At 40.2% G+C, this 16,737-nt stretch overlaps 1 protein-coding gene across 7 annotated transcripts in view; it reads left to right on the forward strand.

Annotated features, from left to right (window-relative positions):
- Ak4 (adenylate kinase 4) overlaps positions 1 to 16,737 on the forward strand; it is a 79,737-nt gene that overhangs the window by 49,730 nt on the left and 13,270 nt on the right. The window lies entirely within an intron of this gene.

Consider the following 16,737-nt stretch of genomic DNA (forward strand, 5'->3'; position numbering starts at 1 on the left):
ATCCCGAGGATAGTCCACGTTTTGCATTTACTATCCCTGCATTAAATCATGAAGGTCCTGATCAGAGATATGAATGGAAAGTACTCCCTCAAGGGATGGCTAACAGTCCAACTATGTGTCAAATATATGTTAACAAAGCAATCCAGCCACTTAGAAATCAAAATCCTGAACTACAAATATTTCACTATATGGATGATGTATTATTGGCACATAAAGATAAAAACATATTGCTGGAATGTTATGCCACACTTACAAACTTATTAAAAAATTATAATCTAGAGATAGCAATAGATAAAGTACAATTAAATTTTCCAATTAATTATTTAGGAGTTCTATTATCCTCAACCATGGTCCGTCCACCAAAAATTCAAATACGAGTAGATCAACTCAAATCACTTAACGACTTTCAAAAGTTATTGGGAGACATAAATTGGATAAGGCCTTATCTAGGTATACCAACAGGAGAGTTGGGACCTTTATTTGATATTCTAAAAGGTCCATCAGATCCAAATTCACCCCGCATGTTAACTCCTAAAGCAAGAAAGGCATTAAAAATTATTGAAACATATATGGAAAATATACATTTGGATAGAATTGATATAAGTTTGCCTTTATTATTTATTGTACTACCAACAAAAAATATTCCTACAGGAGTATTTTGGCAAGAAGGTCCATTATTGTGGATACATTTATCTTATTCTCCTAACACTATTCTTACTAGGTATCCTGAGGCTGTAGGACAATTAATACTCAAAGGAATAAAAGCAGCGAAGGGAGTGTTTGGAATTTCTCCCAATAAAATTATTACTCCATATACTATGGATCAAATTGATGAGTTAGCTAATGAGTTAAATACTTGGGCAATAATCATGTGTAAATCTAATGTTTCATTTGATAATCATTTACCATCTAATCCTTTGTTGTCTTTTTGGTCTAAGCATCCTGTAGTTTTTCCTAAAATGACAAGAAAAACACCTATCATGAATGCTCCAAATATATTCACTGATGGGTCAAATAATGGTACAGCAGCAGTAGTTACCCCTGATCAAACTTTTACATTTTTAGTACCCAAACAATCAGCTCAAAAGGTAGAGCTTAATGCAGTTTTACAAGCTTTTTTGATGTTTAAAGATTCTGTATTTAATTTATTTTCTGATAGTCAGTATGTAGTTAATGCTATAGTATCTCTTGAAGATGCTGGTAGGATTTCCCCTTCTTCTACTGTTTTCTCTTTGTTTTCCACTATACAAAGTCTAATCTGGGACAGAAAAGATCCATTCTTTATAGGACATATTAGGGCACATACAGGATTGCCTGGAGCCCTTAGTTTGGGCAATGATTTAGCAGATAAAACTACACATGACATACATATTTTCTCTACATTTGAAGAAGCTACAAATTTTCATAAAAGGTTTCATGTTAATGCTAATACTTTACAAAAGCGTTTTAAAATAACTAAGGAACAAGCCAGACATATAATAAAACAATGTCAAAATTGTGTGACATTTTTACCACAAGTTAATCTTGGAGTCAATCCTAGAGGACTGATACCTAACCATATTTGGCAGATGGACGTCACACACTTGCCAGAATTTGGAAAATTAAAATATTTACACGTTACAGTCGATACTTCTTCTGGATTTTTGATGGGCTCCCTTCATGCCGGAGAAAAAACTAAAGATGTTATAGCTCATTGCTTACAAAATTTTGCCACTGTGGGCGTTCCTAAACAGTTAAAAACCGATAATGGTCCTGGCTATACCTCTACCTCTTTTAAACAATTTTGCTCATCATTTGGTATTACTCATATAACAGGAATCCCATACAATCCACAGGGACAAGGCATAGTTGAAAGAGCTCATCAAACTATTAAAACATACTTATTAAAGCAAAAAGAGGGAATTGGAAGGGGGTATGTATCCCCCAAAGATAAACTTAAAATAACGCTTTTTACTCTAAACTTTTTAAATTTGGATTCATCAGGACTTAGTGCTGCGGAAAGGCATATGTATCCAAAAAATGTACATAAGCCTAAAGTACTTTGGAAAGATATTCTAACAGGACAATGGAAAGGTCCTGACCCAGTGATTGTCTGGAGTCGGGGGTCTGTTTGTGTTTTTCCACAGGGAGAACAGCAGCCCATTTGGATTCCAGAGAGATTAACTAAAACAGTTTCTACAGATCGAAAAGAAGATGATTTGACTCAAATCCATAACAGCTGATATCCAGAACTCCAGCTTGGCCATTCTTACATCTGCGACAGTGATTAACCAGTGATGCAATTTTTATTTCCTTGCCAGCGCACCCCATGTTAGTTGTGGTAGTGCTGGCATATCTTTGCTGATGGTGTCACCAGTGATGCAATTTTTCCCAAGGAGCCGTCAATTGGCTTGGTGTCGTGGCATTTCTGTATCCTCCTCCCTTCTGCTAGTGATGGTCTAAAATTTGGGGGCCAATGGCTTATGCTGGACCGGTAGTCAGTGACGGGTATGATCCAATTGCAGTGGTATCAACCTAAGACAGGAGGCTGACGCCTAAAGGTCAGTTTTCCGATGACGGGTAAGAACCATATGTTGAATTGGACAACCTACCAGGCACGGTCCATAAGCCACATTAACCTCACTCCCCCACTGGCACCAAGGCCAAATTTGGGGGCCAACAGAGGTGAGGCAAAGAACCTCACCCCCCCACTGGTGCATAGACCTATCCACAAGTATGGCTGTATGCTGGACCGGTAGTCAGTGACGGGTATGATTCAATTGCAGTGGTATCAACCTAAGACAGGAGGCTGACGCCTAAAGGTCAGTTTTCCGATGACGGGTAAGAACCATATGTTGAATTGGACAACCTACCAGGCACGGTCCTTAAGCCACATTGCTTGTTGTTTAATTAATCAGAAGGGGGGAGATGCTGGGAGCCATTAGCCAAGTAGGTATGACAATTTCCTTGCCAGCGTACCCCATGTTGCAGTGACATTGAATGTACGTGACCTTGCTCAAGGACCAAGGCAGATTAGGGTGTTCCCGGTTTTAAGATAATCGTGTTTAGGGCGTTCCCAGTTTAGGTTCCAGGTTTAAGGTTTAAGATTATTCCTGCTGGGAATAGGGCGTATCCTGCTGCCTGAGTTCCCCTTGAGTTCTCACGGGATTTAGACAATATATTTTGGAGATAGAAGCCCAGTGGAGGTGGATTTGGGCAGAGAACGTGGATTTGGGAAGAGAACGTGGATTTCCCCAGAACGTGATTGTAGACGGCTGGTGTGAGTTCAGGAATAAAGAGTTGCTGTTTGAATCTACAAGCTGTGTGGTGGCTCGTGATTGTGTGCCCAGCCAGACTGCGGCATCTCCAGTCCTTTTGTATTTTGAGACAGGGACTTGCTACGTTTCCGAGGCTGTCCTTGAATTTGTAATCCTCCTGCTTTAGCCTCCCAAATCACTGGGATTACATGCATATACCACTATTCCCAGCATGTGTGAATTTCTCTTGGTGCTAAGTACTCATAATTCTTTGCACAACAAAATATTGTTTAGGCACCAACTCAGTGCAATGAAGTGTCTGGACACCACAGTGGAACAATAAAGATAGTGAACAGGGCATGGTTCCCTGGAGTTCAGTATCTAGTGGTGATTCAGCCTTTGTCCTGCCTTAGGCAGTAAGGGATATCTTTAATTTTTTTAAAATTTAAATCCAAACCATAGAAACTCATATTTTATCCTGTGACTTTTTCTGTGGCCAGCACCCTTGATGGCAGGATGAGCTCAGAGTAGCTGACTGAAAAACATGGTAAAGTCTTGGATCTCTTCTTTTCATTTGGTATGGTTTTTCTCCTGAGATCCTGCCCTCCATGTCCACTTCTAGAGGCTTTCCTCTGATTGAGCTGTCTATATACGCTCTTACTATAGTATTGGACAATGGTGACTTGGTTTATTTTGTGTGTTTTCAGAGAATTAACCAGATTTTAATCTTAAAAGGCATTAAGAGACCAGTCTCAGTGGTACATGCCTGTCATCTGAGCAATGTAGTGAGGTTCTAAGCAATTTAGGGAGACTCTGTCTCAAAATAAAAAATATAAAGAGTAGGGGATATAGCTCAGTGGTAAAGCATCCTGGCAATTCCCAATAAACCACACCCCCACCACCACCAACAACAACAAAAAGCAAAACAAAGCAAGAAAAAGGCATTAAGGACCATATGGAAAACATATTCATGCAGATATTTGAACACACCCTAGAAGAACTTGTTTCAGGGATCAAAAAACAAATAGAGTGCATTTTTGTGCATCCCGATGAGCTAGGCATTGGTTAGTCCCAGGAAGGAATAGCACATTTCCTGTCCTCACAGTGCAGGAGGCCTGTGCTGTGTAAAATCTGGGGACGTGAGTGAAAGTATTAAAAGGTGACATGGAGGGGGCTGGGGTTGTGGCTCAGTGGTAGAGCGCTTGCCTAGCATGTGAGAGGCCCTGGGTTTGATCCTCAGCACCACATTAAAAAAAAAAAAAGAAAGAAAGAAAGGCATTATGTCCAAATAAATATTTTTTTTTTTAAAAAAAGGGTGACATGGGAGTATGCAGCGAACTCTTCTTTTAAACACAGCTATTAATTAAGAAGGCTTCCTGGAGAAAGTGACACTAAGCCATGTTTCGAAGATGGAAATAAAGCACATTTTAGACAGGCAATGTGCACAACAAACTACAGAGGCTTAAAACAGCGTTGCTTATTCTGGAAACCCCAGGTTAACCACTGGCTAATACTGGAGCCAAAAATATGAGCGCATGAGGCTGGAAAAGTTGGTGAGGGCAAAGTTAAACACTTCTTGAAATTCAAAAACAGGCAGTTGAATAGTGTCAAAGTTAATATTAAAAACTAAGTTGGAAGGAAGTTAAAAATTTTTAAACTTATGTGTTTGACAGCATAAATAACTTATTTTTTAACTTTCTTTCCAATTAACATTTTAAAAATTAACTTTTTTTTCAGAAAAAAAAATTAAGTTTAGATATACTTTAGACATTAGGTCATGGTTCCTCTGTACTGGCCATGTCTTGTCCAACACTTTCAGAAGTTCGCAACCCCTGTTACTTAATTAGGAGCCTACAAAGTAAGGCACAGGATGACAATTGTCTTCCACATCTAAGTTTAGACGTTAGGAGAGCCTGCTCCCCTAATTTATGGAACAAGTATCTTGGGAATTTGATTAATTAATGGGCTGCAAAGCTGCATCGGAGGCAAACCTTGCTAGTTTAATCATTTTGCACAAGTTCAATGCTGAGAAAACATGAATGTGGTAGAAGAATCATGGATTAGTGGAACACCCAAATGGTCAGTTGTAATGGACTAACTATGTTGTCCTGAGCAAGCCAAGTTACCTTTCTTGGGTTCTTTCCCCATATCCATAAAATAGGTCTATTTTTGATGTAAGTTTTCAAGGATTGGCCAACAAGTATGAAACTTAGAGTTCTGGAACATAGATCATCAAAGGGAAGATCTGTGTTACTATTTATTGTAATTGGCTTAAGCTTGATACTGATAGATATTAGAAGGTAAAATTCCAATTATAAACAGAAATGTAAAACATTATTTTTTAAAATAGTTTTTTAGTTGTCGATGGATCTTTATTTGTTTTCATGAGGTGCTGAGATCAAACCCAGTGCCTCATGTGTGCTAGGCAAGCGCTCTACCACTAATGCACAACCCCAGCCCTTGAAAACATTTTTCTAATATGAAAGTTATTATATTCACCCATCACTAAGTACTCTGGACCAATGCATTACAAATAGAACCACTCATCTTCCATTAAGTCTTCTCTATAAAAATAAATTATACAAAACAATATAAAAGAGTTGATATGGAGACATTGGAGAGATGAACAGCTTGATTCAGGCTGAAAGGAAAATTAGATGGGGGAACATGCAGGTAGTTTAACTTCATTTTCCCTGTTGCTTTTATAAAAATAATGTGTGATCACAATGAAATCCTTAATCCACATGGAAAAATGCAAAGAATGAAAATTTATTACTTGAAACCCTACCAGCCAGAAATAACCTGGGTTAGTAATGGAAAACCGTCCATCGAAAGTTGGTATCAGACTATACACACTCAAAGGCATTTAATTTGACTCAAACTTAACAACAATGACAAAACCAAGTGAACCTGAAGAAATTATTACTAAACTTCAGATGAATCTTTATCACCACAGAAGTTCTTCTGGGAGTACTTTAAGATTAGGAATGCCATGAGAGAATGACATTTGTTTAATAATTTCAAATCTAGGCAGGAGGTATCATCTATAATAAATAGCAGGGGCTTATTACACTTTCTATCACCTCCTCTTCCTGTGTCTCCTTCAGAATTTTTCATCAGCTTTTGCTGTTAAAATTTATTGTGATTATTTTATTTTCTGATAAATTCCCCAGTTTTGTCGTCTGTTTTAAAAATTTAAATGAATTCTGTGCATTAGTTCTCTTACCCATCTTGTTCATTTTATTTTGATTATTTTCTTGGTCACCTCTCTGAATGCACTATTGAATCATACACTTTAAATGAGTTGATTTGTACAGTATGGGCTTTAATCTGACTGAAGGTGTACTAGTGTTTAACGTGATTTTTCCATTCATTATTTGGTTAGTTGAATTTTGTTGGATACTTTCCCTGTTTCCCTTCCTCTTTCCCTCCACACACCATGAGGTGCTGTATTTCATGAGTTTTCTAGTTTGGGAATGTCTGTTCAACAGCCCAGCTAGCTGACTGGGATATTCTTGTGTGGTCCAGAGTCTGTAGGAACTTTATGGCCACTCACCGGTGCTTGCTTTTCTGACCTGGGTTCTTGGTGTGAGGCCCAAAGCCAGTCTGACTCCTCTTTGTTGAAGGTGAACCCTACCCCTCAACCCCGCCCCCTCCCCAATATAGACTTTCTGAAGAATTATTTCTTTGTTCTTTTTTTTTGGGGGGGGAGGTGAGTGGGCAGGGCATACTGGGGATTGAACCGAGGGATGCTTAACTGCTGAGCCACATTACCAACTCTTTTTATATTTTATTTTGAGATGGGATTCACTAAGCTGCTTAGGGTCTCACTAAGTTGCTCATTCTGGTTTTGAATTCATGATTCTCTTGCTTCAGCTTCCCAGACTGCTGGGATTACAGGTGTTGCGCCACCACACCCAGTTTCTTCATTCTTGATATAAATAGACTATCACAATGTTGGTTGTTTTCATTTACTTTTCTCCAATATATGGTGTGTTCTTTGCTTTCAGGGAAGTTTTCCATTTGCTCAATTTTTCTGTTCTATTTCCCAGTTATGTTGATTATTATTAGTTTCAATACTAAACTGCATATTCTTTGTCTTTTATATACTTCAAGTTTTTCATTCTCCTTTGTCTTGAGGCATGCTTAGATCTTTTATCTTGCAAGAATTTATTTATTTATTTATTTTGTACTGAGGATTGAACCCAGGGCCACTTAACCACTGAGCCACATCCCCAGCCCTTTAAAAAATATATATATTTTACTTAGAGACAGGGTCTCACCGAGTTGCTTAGGGCCTTGCTAAGTTCCTGCAGCTGGCTTTGAACTTATGATCCTCCTGCCTTGACCTCCTGAGCCTCTGAGATCTTTTATCTTGAGAGCAGGAAAGAAGAAAGCTTATATTCTGTAACTACTTCATAAGGTCTCTGCCTACGTGTGCCATACACTGCTGTGGGCCTCCCTCTCCCATCTGCTCTGCTTTCAGATTTCCATGTGGACTGCTGAATTCAGACCACCAGCCAGATCCTCCTCAGAGCATCTTTCTTGTACTCTTCCATCTTCCCATGCAACTCTATGCTGGTGTCTCAGTCATGTGACATCACATTAATCAACACCTCTCCCCATTCTCTCACCCCTCAAGTGGACCCAGGAAGGCAGAGACTGTCTTGTTCATGGCTGTATTGCCAGTTCCTGCAACAGTGCTTGGCACATGGGAAAGCCTATGGTCCACTTATAGAAAGATCTCACCTGCAGCCAATAACAGAGTCCAGGAAGGGAATATTCAGCCTGTTATTTTCACTGGGGCAGAAATATGGGCCTGTATCAATCATCTGCAAATTCCTTCTGTCTTAATTGAGATAGAATGGGACCATTCCCTGCCTCCTAGTTTTTTTGTTTTTTGTTTTTAGTAGAGACTTATGTTCAAAGGACAAGCAAGCAGAATTCTTAAGCCAGAGCCTTTATTCAAGGTGTTTGCAGAGAATAGCTCCTTCTTCAGTTAATTGTGCATCTTCCCTTATGGGGAAAAGGGTGCAGTGACATTAGTATAACTGGCTTAAGAATACGGACTGTAAGGTGGTCATTTCATCTCTAATCCTCATAGCAATGCCAGGGGATCCCGAGTTCCTACAAAAAAGATTTCATCCTTTATTTCTTAAAGCCACTTTGAAGAGGCAAACTTGTGGTTTGAAAAATCAAAGTTTCTTGGATATCTGCCTTCTGTTTTTTATCAGCTAATCACTAAGTGATTGTGGCATATTTAGCCTTTTTTTTTTTTTTTTTTTTTGAGGGAGGGGGTTGTATATTTAGGCTTTTAGGTCACTTTTTCTTTTTTACCCCTAGTATTGGAGATTTGTACCTGGGGGCACTATACCACTGTGAAACAGCTCCTAACCCCCCCTTTATATATATATATATATATATAATATTTTGAAATAAGGTCTCACTAAGTTGCCCAGACTGACTTTGAACCTATAATCAATCCTCCTTGCCTCAGTTTGCGGAGTCACTGGGATTACAGTTGTATGCCACTGTGCCGGGTTTAAAGTGGTTTCTATTAACCTGTAAGCTCCTTGAGGGTAGGATCTACTTATTACAAATCTCTTACATATCCTAAAGTTTCAAAGCCTAGAGTAGGTTCATATGTCCCATAAAGCTTTCAACAAACAAGAGGTGAGACCTGGAGTGTTCCAAACAGTGGGGACCATGGAGCTTATTCTTTTTACCATTTGTTCATAAAAACTGGATGAAATGGAATATGGAGGTTTTAGATTCAGATATGAGAAAATAATCATGTAAATAGATGAGGTCATGATAAGATAGGAGAGAGAAAAGTCCTTAGGAACAGGCTTTGGAGGCAATGAATTTCAAGGATTCTGGGTTGGTGTGAATAGTTTGAACTTTTGGCCCAGAAAAGACTGGAGAAGAATAACCACCTGTTTTTCAACTTTAATCCATTGTTTGGTGATTAATGGTGATGAACACTGGCTTGCATTTGTAACTGGGTTCTTGCTTTCACAACAGCTGGGAAGAGATGGGTGGTCGGAAACAGCCCTTTGGCTGCAGACCTTAATGGAGACAGGAAGGGGGGGGGGGATGATATTATCTGGTCTTTTCACAAGCTGCCAACTCCAGGCGGATGTTGGATGGTGCCCTTCAGGACTTTCCATTTGTTTCCACCAGGCGGATGGCCTGCTTTGCTGCCTGGGAATGTGGCAGTGGATTCTGGCTCTGCACCTCCCCATGGAGTGAATGCAGTCTCAAATTAGAAAAACAGATGCGTCCTACTTCCATTCCCCTCACTGCCTGAGCTCGTTGCTGTGGCACCTCCTGCTTTAGTGACCCTTCCTCAGATTTTTGGCACTTGCTGGAAGGAGCAAGTGCCAAGGCCCAGTGGTCAGCACTGCTGGGAACACAGTACCAGTCGGGAATTTAGCAACATCTTACTGCACCAAGTAAATCTTTGGGGAATCTATAAAACAGAAATTGTAAGCTCTATAATTAGCAGTTGTGCGACAGATTCAGTAGAAATTTCAACTATGTGAAATGTCAGCTTTCAACCTGGATTGGCTGTTGGAATGAATGGGCCAGAACAGCCTTTCTAGGCAGATGAGGGGATGAAGGATAGGGACAGCTTTATGTGGGGGCCTGAGGCACATATTCCACGATCCTGATGAAGACATGCCCTGGAGCAGCCCCATCTGTGCAGCTAAAGGGCGGAAGGAAGGCAAACATCTTTGTTTTACTTTAGCTGTTGACTTTTCCACTTCTTGGACAATTGATGGGATGTATTTACTTGGAATAAGCTATCTCATTAGGGAAGCTAGAATACTGCTACTCAGTCCTATAGAAGGCCTTTGAGGAGTCCTTTTAAGAAATATAAAAGCATACCCAAACTTTCTAATTCTCTCAATGGAAAAATTATAAATGCTGCCACCTGTTGACAAAATTCGAGTGTGCATCTGGTTCACTTGGCCATTCATCCCTGCCCACAGGGGATCTCACTGTGTCCTGGGCACTGCCCCAGTGCTCCCCCTTCTCATAGGGGCTACAAGCCAACATGTCTAGAGCAATACATGCCCATAGCTAGAGTAGCAGCTGGATAATGACACTGTGCTCAACTGGTTTAAAAAGTGTGGGTTTCTCTGCATCTTTTCTGAGTTTCTGCTTTTGGCAGCTGATTGATGTGACTATCACTTGTGAACTACTTTGGTGGTTTGTTGAGTCCAACTCAAAACACAATATATCAACATAGAAGATGCAAAAGCCACCGTGCCATACCGAATCCATAATTTAAGACACTCTTTCATATTGTAGACCCTGAGGCTTTAAAGATAGAATCTAGGCTGAGTACTCTTTATGTTTTAAGAATCTCACAGACAGATAATTTCTGCCTCCCATTTTTGGAGCCCTTGCCCTTATGCCCAACCAAAGTGATGGAGCTCCACTTCCAGAACTGTGACACCCCAGACCTGTAACAGCACCCTAAACCTCAGTGAGAGTTCCATCCTATTCCCAGGGCTCTGTGACCAACTCAGAGTCCAGGACACTCCACCTGCCCTGAAATGATGCTATTCAAATTCTGTCACTTCTAACTGCCTTTTGACGCTGATGCCTGGTCATGAACAAAAAGGTGAGCCATCCCTCAGTGATTGATTTCCCCTCCTCACTGTGCCCTCTGGAATCCTCTTTCCTTAAATATTTCCCCACCCCCTCTCCAGGGACCCGTGCTCTCCAGTGCTCTACTCTGTACCATCTGCCTAAAGAAGACCTGGGTCTCCCCTTAGGAAGCTTCTTTCTTTTTTGTCTCTTCTGCTACTAAGAAGGCTCATTCTGCTACATTAAGATATCCTGTTGCCTGATGGTGGTGATGATGCTGTTTTGTCTCCCCAGTGCCTCTTTTTGTCCTTGTATAAAAGCTCAAATTTATCTCTATCCACCCTGTCTCTTTTGGTTATCAGCCCTGCTATTTTTTATTTGTCTTTTTTTTTAACCTTTAATCCCACTTTGCCTTCATTTTCCACTAATATTGGCTTGCTGCCCCATGTGCCTTCTCCCTCCCCATGTCGTTTGCCCAAACCCAAGCCACCATTCTGCAATTGGCACTTACTAATGCACTTATTTCTCAGAACAACTTTTTTTTTCATTTTCCATTTATTTATATATTTATTTGCTACATTTTTTATTGGTGCATTGTAATTGTACATATGAATGGGATTTGTTACGTTATTTGTACATGCACACAATGCACAATATATAGTATATTTTGGCCAATATCATTCCCCACTGCTTCTTCCCTCCCTTCCGACCTCCCACCCTTTGGTCTCCTTCCCCCACTGATCTCTCTTTGATTTTCATGAGATCCCTCCAGCTTTCCTTTTTCCTTTCTAGCTTCCACACATAAGAGAAAACATATGACCCCCAACCTTGTGAGTTTGGCTTATTTCACTTAATATGATGATCTCTAATTCCATCCATTTTCCTGCAAATGATATAATTTCTTTTGTCTTTATGGTTGAATAAAACTCCATGTGTGTATATCCCACATTTTCTTTATCCATTCATCATTGATGGATACCCCAGCTGGTTTCCATACTTTGGCTACTGTGAATTGTGCTGCTATAAACATGGGTATGCATGTATCACTATAGTGTGATGATTTTAATTTTTCAGGATAAGTACCGAGGAGTGGGATAGCTGGGTCATATGTTGATTCCATGCCTAGTCTTTTTGGGAACCTGCATTCTGATTTGATTTCCATAGTGGTTGTACCAATTTACCAGTCCCACCAACAGTGTAAAAGTGTTCCTTTTCCTTCACATCCTCTCCAGCATTTATTATTATTTGTATTCTTCATGACTGACATTTTGACTGGTATGAAATGAAATTTCAGTGTAGTTTTGATTTGTATTTTCCTAATTGCTGATGTTGAACATTTTTTCATACATTTGTTGGACATTGATGTTTCTTCTTTTGAGAAGTGACTGTTTAATTCGTTCGCATATTTACTTATTGACTTATTTGATTTTTTTTGGTGTGAAGTGTTTTGAGTTCTTCATATATTCTAGATATTAATCCTCTGTTCACAATAACTTTTTGAGTTGGGTGTCATCATCCTCATTTTGCAGGCACTGAGAGGTCAAGTTGGTAGAGTCCTCATAGTGAGCAAGTGGCATGGCTGGATGTCCTGGGCAGTTAAGCTTATCTGTTCAGCTACATTCCCTAATCATGTGTTCCAGGTCAGGCACTGTAGCATCCATGCATTATGACTGGAAACAAGTTAGATGTGAGAACGTCTAGTGTGTGTGTATGCGTGTGTGTGTGTGTGTGTATGTGGGGGGGCGGGGGGCGAGGGGAAGGTCTGGCTTGTTGTTGCCTCCAGCACTGGACTAGGCAGTTCCTGGAAATCATGCAGGATTTGGGCTTCCCAAGCCATTTTGTAAGCTAACTACTATAATCATCAGGATTGGCCATTTCTCCTTATCTGAGAATCTGCTTCTCACAGTCTGCGGTTCTCTATTCAGGAGGAAGATACCATGGTGAATACATGGTATATGATGGTGGAGACCCATAGCAGTTGTCAAATCTAAATCTGACCCTGGCTTTTACAATTTTGAAATAAGGATAATGCCCACCTTACAGAATTATGACTTTTGAGATAATAGCTATCAATTCATTTCTTCATTCAGCGCCTACTATGTGTCAGGCACTGTTAGCCACAAAGGATATACTAGCAAATAAAAACTTTAAAAGTTCTGATCTCATTTAGGTTACATTCTGGTAGGAGTAGAAACACAAAGTAAATTTTGTATCATATGACAAATGATTAATGAATACTATGAAGAAAAGAGGAAAAATAATAGAAGGTAAGTAGAGGTGTTAGATGGAGTCAGAGGCACAGTTGACAGGGCAGTTGGAGAATCTGTCACTGGGGAGGTACCATTTAAGCCAAGATTTAACAGCTGAGAACATGTGGATAGCAGAGCAAGCATGAACTATAAATATCTCAGGTGGGAGCATGCTTGCCTGTTTGAGAACAGTAGGACATCAGTGTGGCTGATATGGAGATGGACAACAAAGCACAGTCGCTTGGGCAGGACCCTGATGGGTAGGCCTTTCTCTTCACAAAACGTACGTGCCACATCAAGGATGCCCAATAAATGGTAGTTGGGACCATATGGATCCCACAGTGATGTTGTATTCTTTTGGTAGAAGAAAGAGACAGTTTAGGAATTTTCAACAGCAGCATATTAGAATAGAAAGAGCACTTAAACAATTTCAAATGTACCTTTCTGTTAAATAGAAGGTGGTGGTTTCTGTTCTACCCAAATCACAGGACTGATATGAAGTAAGAGAAATACATTTATAAGCAGAAGATCACAATATAACTAAAGGCTGTTTGCTAAATTATTGAATCATGGACTTGAAGGCAATTTAGTCTACTTTCTCCCAAAGCAGACTTGTCTGTGTGAATGTGTCTAAACATGGAGTGTTTACTAATGGAAAAAAATGCAAAGCTCTGGAACTTTCTTGATTTGGATGTTTGATCATAGTGCAGCATGCATGTGCCTGGGCTCCTTGGAAGTTACGTCACATTGTTGCCTCAAGGTTCCTGGGTGGGACTAAGTCTTTGTGCAGTCTAGAGATTCAAATAAATAAAGGTTTGTTGTGATAAGGTATGAAATTAGGTCAAGAAAGTAGATTAAGAAGCTTTCCTGTTAAAAAACCTGGTAAGTTATGGATGAAAGGGACTAATAGAAAACCACTGGGAGGGAAGAGAATGGAAGTAGCAGCTATGCCATGCCCAGGCGGGGCTCCCTTGCAAGTGGGTGGGAACCAGAACATGGAGTCCATGTGACCAGTAACTACAAGTGTGGAACTGTAATTGTGGCAGAGAGCACAGAGCACTGATGACTCCCAGAACTCTTAGAAAATCTCAGAAAAGGAATCAAATAGGTGAGTTGGTGGATGGGGACCTTTCCCTCTGCCACTTTTTGGAGCTTCTAGGAGAATTGCTGTCCTGAGCAGCAGCAGCCACTTCTGAGCACTCACTGTGGGCTGGTCAACCTTTCACAGGATGCAGTCAATCCCCAACATTACCATTGGTTATGGTCTTTGTGAGACCACCACCACCTCCTCCCATTCCTCCTCCATTGACCATATTTAGAGATAAGATCTTTAAAGAGGTAATTAAGTCAAAATGAGATCATTAGGTTGGACCCCATTCCAATATGACTGGTGCTCTTATGAGAAAATCTGGACACAGATACATACATACAGAGGGAAGAGGACCATGCAAAGACACAGGAAATGACAGCCTCTGTGCAAGTCAAGGAGAGAGGCCTCAGAAGAAACTAACTCTGCCCACACTTTGGGCCCAGACTTCTAGCTTCCAGATTGTAGCAAAATTTCTACTATCCAAGCCATCCTTTCTGTGGCATACTTTATTGTGGTAGCTCTAGCAAACTGAAACACCCTTGTTTTACGTCTGAGGACACAAAGGATCAGAGAGAGGATGAAACTTGCTGAATTCTCTGTTAGGACTAGGTAGAGCTGTCACTCATATTTCATACCAAGGCTCATATGAGTCTGATATAAAGCTGCTTCCCCTTACCTTGGAAACAGTCACAGGCACGCTGATCTTTGACTTCTGGTCCACTGTTCTCACTACCAAGGCCCCTCCCCTGCCATGCTGCTTTCTTTTGAGGTAATGCATTCACAAGTACCTGTGTTTCTTCAGACAGGAATGGCCTGAACAGGACTAAGCTAGCTGAGCCTTAGCAAATCTGGAGACTTTTGTCTGTTTGGGACCTTCCTTTCCAGTTCTCATCTTCCCACCATCCTGTTCTTATTCTTCAAAGTTATTTGTACCTTCTTAGAAATATAGTCAAACTTGCCAGAAATGGGCTTGATAACAATCACTAATATCATACTCTTGCTGAGAAGTTTGGTGGTTCTTAAATCAATCCAGGGTAGCTATTAAAATTGCCTAAACAACTTTTTAAAAAAAAAATACCTAAGTTTTTATCTCAGTTTGAGATTTCCACTCTAGGAAGGCTTGGGACAGAATCTGAACATTCACAATCATTTTTTTTTTCTTTTAAATCTTCTTGGTGATTTTGATATCCCATCAGATAGAACCCTTGAAGATCTGATATGTCTTGTTTTATCTACTCCCAGGTTTTTGTATTTCCCATTGTTCAGTAGCAGATCTGAATGTCATTGCTCAATAGGTAGGCACTACTTAACATATTTTTGAATTCTAGGTCAGTTAAGTTCTGCTTATTTTGTACCTCATTGTGTTTTCCTCCTCCAGAGGGCCCCAGAGGTCAGAGACAATTGGGAGCTGAGCAGGACAACGACTCATCACGCAAGAAAGACAGTCAGATTTGAGTTTTTCTTTGTTGAAGGGATGATTCATGCTGTATTTTTAGTTCCCCTATTCTTTCCTGATGCCTCATTTTCAGCTCTCGGACTTTCTAAAGGATAAAGAACACTGTTTTCTAGTCAGGGTAGTAGCTAGTTTGTTCAGAACATAGGGCTGGGACTAAGGTTGAGAAGGGTCGTCTTTAAAATTCTTTGTATATACTTAACAGTAAAAAGTTGAGTTTGCCTTAAATGATTGATACATGACTAATTAGGTATAAATTATGTACACATACAGTATCACCAAATGTGTTGTATTTCCTATCAAATATATCCCTCAAAATAGAATGAATGAAATATTGCAATACGTGAGGTCATTTTGGATACCTTTATTTTAGGAAATGTGTTTCCTTGATTGGGCCAGGGTTTGGGAAGAGTGTAGAGATGATCTTGTTTGTTTTTGATGGACATCTTTCAAGCTCCAGTTGTTGTCTTGATGTTTTAGCGGTAAGTGGATTACCTGGAGAAAGAAGAAAGCGTGACCTAGTGTGGATAGCTCATAGGCAGTGAGGAAGGCTCTGAGGGACAGTGGAAAGAGTTTGCAGCAGTAGCTGACAAAACAGCAGGTTCCCAAAGCAGGGGCATGGGACAGCCTTTGTGTGGCGTCTGTCACATGCAGCCCTATAAACAAACACTCTGAAATCAACTTGGATTCCTACCACATTTTAAGTTGTCATCTTTTTTGAGGGTGGGGGTGGCTACCAGAGATTGAACTCAGGGGCACTCAGCCACTGAGTCATACCCTCTGTCCTATTCTTGTGTGATGAGAGTCGCTGTCCTGCTCAGCTCCCAAGTTTTTATTTAGAGACAGGGTCTCACTGAGTTGCTTAGCACCTCTTTGTTGCTGAGGCTGGCTTTGAACTTGCAATTCTCCTGTCTCAGCCTCTCAAACTGCTGGGATTACAGGCATGCGCCACCATGCCTGGCTTAAGTTGTCATCTTGATAACTTTCCAATGATGGAAAGATCCATGGAAATGGTATCCTCATTTGAAATGATTTAGCATTACTCAATATAAAAAGAGAATAAAATTATGGCATTTGCAGGTAAATTGATGGAATTGGAGAAAATCCTGC

Source organism: Marmota monax, unplaced genomic scaffold (genome assembly GCF_021218885.2).
Source record: "Marmota monax isolate L192 unplaced genomic scaffold, Marmota_monax_Labrador192_F-V1.1 WCK01_AAM20220418_F8-fsc00023, whole genome shotgun sequence".
In the NCBI taxonomy this organism is placed as follows: Eukaryota; Metazoa; Chordata; class Mammalia; order Rodentia; family Sciuridae; genus Marmota; species Marmota monax.